This window comes from Arvicola amphibius, chromosome 2, assembly GCF_903992535.2.
Source record: "Arvicola amphibius chromosome 2, mArvAmp1.2, whole genome shotgun sequence".
Lineage (NCBI taxonomy): Eukaryota > Metazoa > Chordata > Mammalia > Rodentia > Cricetidae > Arvicola > Arvicola amphibius.
Window position 1 is genome coordinate 27,643,952 of NC_052048.2, and position 5,486 is coordinate 27,649,437.

Below are 5,486 nucleotides of genomic sequence, written 5' to 3' on the forward strand. Positions count from 1 at the left end.
TTTCTGTGTTCCATAATATCTTATGCTTATGCCTTGTATAAGTGTTTATCTCAATTTACTTTCTTTTTTTAAAAATTATTTTCAATTTATTTACTTAGGGTGGAATTGGTGAGTGCTACTGCATGTGTGGAGGCCAAAGGACAACTTGAGGGAGTTCTCTTCCTTCGCCTGTGTGGGTTTGGGATAACTCAGGTTGTTAGACTTGGCAGCCATCTTGTCAGCCCTTGTTTATATCATTTTTAATATATAGTCTGGCACCTGGAGTACAGTAGATGCTCAGTTACAATTAACCTGTGAGCACTGCTTTGGTTTCAATTGGATTCCAATAATTGGCCACTACTATTAGTCAGAAGCCCAGCTTAGTGCCTTATTCCTGTAACCCCGGCACTGCAGAGGTAGAAACAGGGTGGTCCCTACACGTTAGAGGCCAGTGTAGTCTATGTAACAGGTGCCAGCCAGCCAGGGCTACATAGTGAAACCTTGTCTATAAAAAAAAAAAAAGAAAGAAAGAAAGAAGGTAGTGAGGTGGCTCTGGAACCTGCATAACAGGAGGAGGAGACAATGAGCAAAAACATCCAAATGGCTTAGAACAATGAGGCATGGCAGACCAGAGTTTCTAGGTCACAATCTGAAGAAAGATGAGAAACTGTCAGAAATGTAGTAGACACTAAAGAGCTGGAATGGGAGTCTTGAACTTGTGGTAGCAGCAGTAATAGCAGAAGGGAAAGTTGGGAGACCCTCAGAAATGGCCATTCTCAAACGGTACCTGAAATTACCTGGCGTGACTGAGAAGGAATCGCGGAACATGCAACAAACCCGCTTAGGAGTTTATTGGGGGCAGTGTACAGGCCTGGTGAAGTTGGTGTGCCCAGAGAGAGAGAAAGGGAGGGAGGGAGGGAGGGAGGGAGGGAGAGAGAGAGAGCGCATGTACACAGGGTTGACATGACTACATCATATACAGATGATGGGGCTCACGCATGCATGCAAGGGCTTAGCTGAGTCATATGTGGATGTAACCACACATGTACGCAAAGGCTTAGCTGAGACACGTGGATGATGCAACCACACTGCACGTGGGTCACACAGGACCCTTTAACATCCCTGGGGCCATTAGGCACTTCTGCCTGAGGGCTGGTCTGTACATGCATGGCCCTAGAGCCCAGAAGTGTCAGCCTTATTGTGAAATTATAACATTCCACCCTTTTGTTTATTATAAAAATTTGTGGAGTTTGGAGTCTTTAATGAGTGGGAATGGGGTGTTGTAAGGTCTCTTGTGAGTTCTCCTGTTCTCATTGTATTATTTCTATTTCCTGTCTGGTTTTTCCACCTTTACCTCCTGCCTGGCCAATCAGCATTTATTTAAAACATGATTGACAGAATACAGACAATTCTCCCTCATCACATGTGACTTTGTGGGTGTCGGAGAGTTGATGCTTGACCATGTCCTGGGGTGGCTGATTACTTTTGTGTTTTTTCTGGTCTCTGTGGAACTGGCTGGCTGGCAGCTTGGACCTCACAAGATGCTGAAAAGGCAGAAAATTATGTCTGGAAAAAACTTTAGATCCCAGTGATTAAGGGAGGAGAGTCCCAAGATGGTAGATAGAGGAGTTTTTTTTTGGGGGGGGGTGGAGGGGGGAATTTTCCAGAAGTTTCCAAGACCAGGAATGATAAGGGAAGAATTAAATAATACTTATTCTGGGTGAGTCTGGTCCATTTAGATAGGTTCGATTGGCTCCCTGAAGCTTATGAAAAAATGATTGAAAAGAAATAAATTTTAGTCATATTAAAAACTTATGATTACAATGGTATAGTGCTGGAATGGAAGACGGTGGGGGGAGGGAGGAAAAGAAGGGGGAATTATTAGAAAGGGGAATTATTAGACCCCTCAATGTTTTACATGAAGCAAATCTTAAGGCTCTTGTTCTCTTTAGCATCATGTATTACCTGAACATCCAGGAGACACTGCTACAGTCAGTGATAAACCTGTTGTGTTAAAGTCAGTTTTGTGAGTTTTTGGAGTCTGGGGCTGTGAATGTCCCCAAGCTCGTTATTGTTTCTTACAACCTGGGCTTTTGGCAATCCCTGTAATCTGGCTCTATGTTTAATGATGGTCCCTGTATTAACAGCTGAGTGGGTAACTGGAAATTTAAGTATGACATTGGAGATACAGAGAAGTTGGTAAAGCAGATAGGAGAAAGAGGAAGGGGGAGAACATATGGAGTTTTTGTCACAGGAGGGTTGAGTACAGTGGTGAAACTTTTGTTTTTCTGGAACTGGAGAAAAAGTGACTGATCTTGGTGTCCTCTGGAACTTAAGGTAGCAGGGCCCTGTTTGAGTTAGCGTAGACAAGGGGGTATCTTGAGCTGGAAGAGTAAAAGGTTTAAGGTGAGAGAGTCCCTTCAATGAGGGAGTCCCTTGAGCTTGGCAGCTGTGGGAGTTACAAGAATTACTTTAAAGGGGCCCTGCCATTTAGGGGAAAGGAGTAAGGGGCATTGGTCTGGGGGAGAGAATAGTATCTGCTCTCCTATTTTAATCAGTTGTGGGCACGAATTGGCACATGGTTCACATAATGAGTAGTTGGTAAAATCCCACAATAGGGAACGAAGATGGGATAACAGTGGAGTAAGCAGGTGATCAGGAAGGGGAGAGGTTTTGGGTGAGAGGCCGGGGGTTAAAACTGGTAGTCCATACATGAGTTCAAAGGGCAAGATGAAAAGGGGGCCTTTGGGGAGAGCCCTAAGCCTAAGAAGGGCTAGAGGCAAAAGTTTACCCAGTCGAGGTGACTCTCCTGTGACATCTTAATGAGAACATTTTTTAAGGAACGGTTTGTTCTACCTGCCCTGAAGACTGGGGATGGTATGGAATATGAAAATGCCAGGGAATGTTAAGAGCTTTGGATAAAGTTTGAGAAATCTGGGAGGTAAACTCTGCGCCATTATCTGACTGAAGAGAGGTTGGGATTCCAAACTGGGGGATGATTTCTTGGAGAAGAACATTGGAAACTGTCCGGGCCCTCTTGTTAATGGTGGTAAACGCTTCAATCCACAATCCACCCAGACATGGTGTCCACAAAACCAGGATATATTTTACTCATCTGACTGTGAGCATATGAGTAAAATTGAGCTGCCAGTCAGTTCCTGGAAGGGAGCCCCTGGCCTGGTGGGTGGGAAAGGGGAAGCTACGATATTTGGTCTTGGGATCTGACTTTGAGAGATTTTTACAAGAGGCAGTGATAGCTTTTAAGAACTCTTAGCCGGGTGGTGGTGGCGCACGCCTTTAATCCCAGCACTCGGGAGGCAGAGGCAGGCGGATCTCTGTGAGTTCGAGGCCAGCCTGGTCTACAAGAGCTAGTTCCAGGACAGGCTCTAAAAAAGCTTCAGAGAAACCCTGTCTCGAAAAACCAAAAAAAAAAAAAAAAAAAAAAAAAGAACTCTTAAGTTCAGTCATCATGCGAGCAAGGAAAACCTTCCCATCCAAAGAAGCTGCCCTCCGCGTCTATGCTGCCATGTATCTGACGATGTACATTACAAACACTATCAAAGCCAAAGGCACCAGACTTGCTAAGCCTGTTCTATGCTTGGGATTAATGTGTTTGGCCTTTCTTACTGGACTAATTAATAGAGTAGTAGAATATTGAAATCACTGGTCGAATGTGATAGTGGGCTTTCTAGTTGGACTATCTATAGCAGTATTTCTGTTTGTGTTCATGGTAAATAATTTCAAAGAAAGACAGCCAGAAAATGGGCACATGCACGCACAGAGACAGTGTGGCCCGGATGCCAATGATCAACATTCCTCGAGTAAAAAGCCCTTTGGAAAAGGTAACATCTGCGCAGAACCACATCACTACCTTTGCGGAAGTCACATGATATTGAAACAGATGGTTTTTCCCTGCACTGCATGTCATCCCTCTTTACCATCCGTTCATAAGAAGGTTTATTTGATTACACAGGAAATGTATAAAGTTGTCTGAGACTTTTTATAAATTTAAAACTCAATGCCTCCACTACCCAGGTATCTGATACTATGGCATAGCCTGCTCTATGGGTCCCTTCACATAAAAAGGAGCTGCCATATGTGTACCAAGTATAAGTAAGTGGCCTGGGACAGTTTGCCCTCCTGTATATGTGAGGGGTGGGACAATAGATCCTCCAAGGTTTCTATGCAACAATGAGATGGAGAATAATTAGTGTTAGGTTGAGGTAGGAGATTTGAGATATTAAGGGGTAGGCAGGATTGGAAAGTGAGTGTGGCATCTTCGACTAGTGCCCCCTGGAGGGAAAGAACTCGGGAAGGGGGTAAGGTTTGTAAGCCTTTGTAAGTTAAGGGATGGGACAGATTGTGGTGGGAGAAGACAGTGGTGGGTGACCCAAAGGTTAGTTTCTTTGACTCACGAATAAGAAGCTCAGCAACCACTAAAGCATGTATGCAGGGTGCCCAGCTCTGAGTGGTGAGGTCCAGCTTCTTTGACAGGTACAGTGAGAGATCAGAAGCTAAACCTGACCAAATATGTGTGGGCTGTCCTGTAATCCCTGGGGAAGGATGGTCCAGGTGAGCTGTGTGGAGAGGTGAGTGTCAGGGTCAGTCCAGGTGAAGACAAAGATATTTTGAGATTGAGAGCTGAGAGGAATAGAGAAAAAAGCATCCTTAAGATCTAGAACTGAGAAGTGGGAGGTTCCTGGAGGGATAGTGGAAAGAAGTGTGTGAGGATTAGGGACTACTGGGTGGAGAGGGACCACTGCAGAGTTAATAAACTGGAGGTCTTGAACCAGGCACTAGGTTCCGTTAGGTTTTTTAACAGCAAGTATAGGGGTGTTAAAAGGAGAAGAGGTGGGGTGAAGTAGCTTTTTCTTAGAAGGTCAGAGACAATAGGCTTAAGTCCCCTAAGTCTCTGGAGAAAGGTGGGTACTGAACTTAGGTAATGTACGTAGTAGGATCTTGTAATTGGATAACTATGGGGTATTTGTGTTTAGCAACAGAGGGCTTTTGGGTGTCCCAGACATGGGGATCGACCTGAGAGGCTGGTAGAGGAAAAGACACATTGGAGCTGGGAGGTTGGTAGGCTAGAAGGAGGAGGAGGGGAGCTGTTGGTGAGTGTGGAGTAAGGTGAATGGAAGGAGCAAAGGAAATGGAAGCTTCTACTTTTGCTAAAAAATCTCTTCCCATAAGAGGAACTGGGCAGGTTAGCATGACTAAAAATAAATGAGTGAGATAAATACCTCTAAAAATACAGTTAAGTGGTGGGGTCTGCTGAGGGAGATAAACTGTCCCCTGACCTTGACAGTAAGGGAACTAGAAGGAGAGGTAGGCCCCCAGAATTCCCTCAGTACTGAGTACGTGGCTCCAGTGTTCACAAGAAAGGAGATGGGCTGTCCTGATACCATAATGTTTACCCATGGTTCCCCTTTACAGATGACGGTTGTGGTCAAAGGCCCTTGGGCAGTCTCACTCATCCATGGCCAGACCTAGAAGGTCTACTTGAGAAT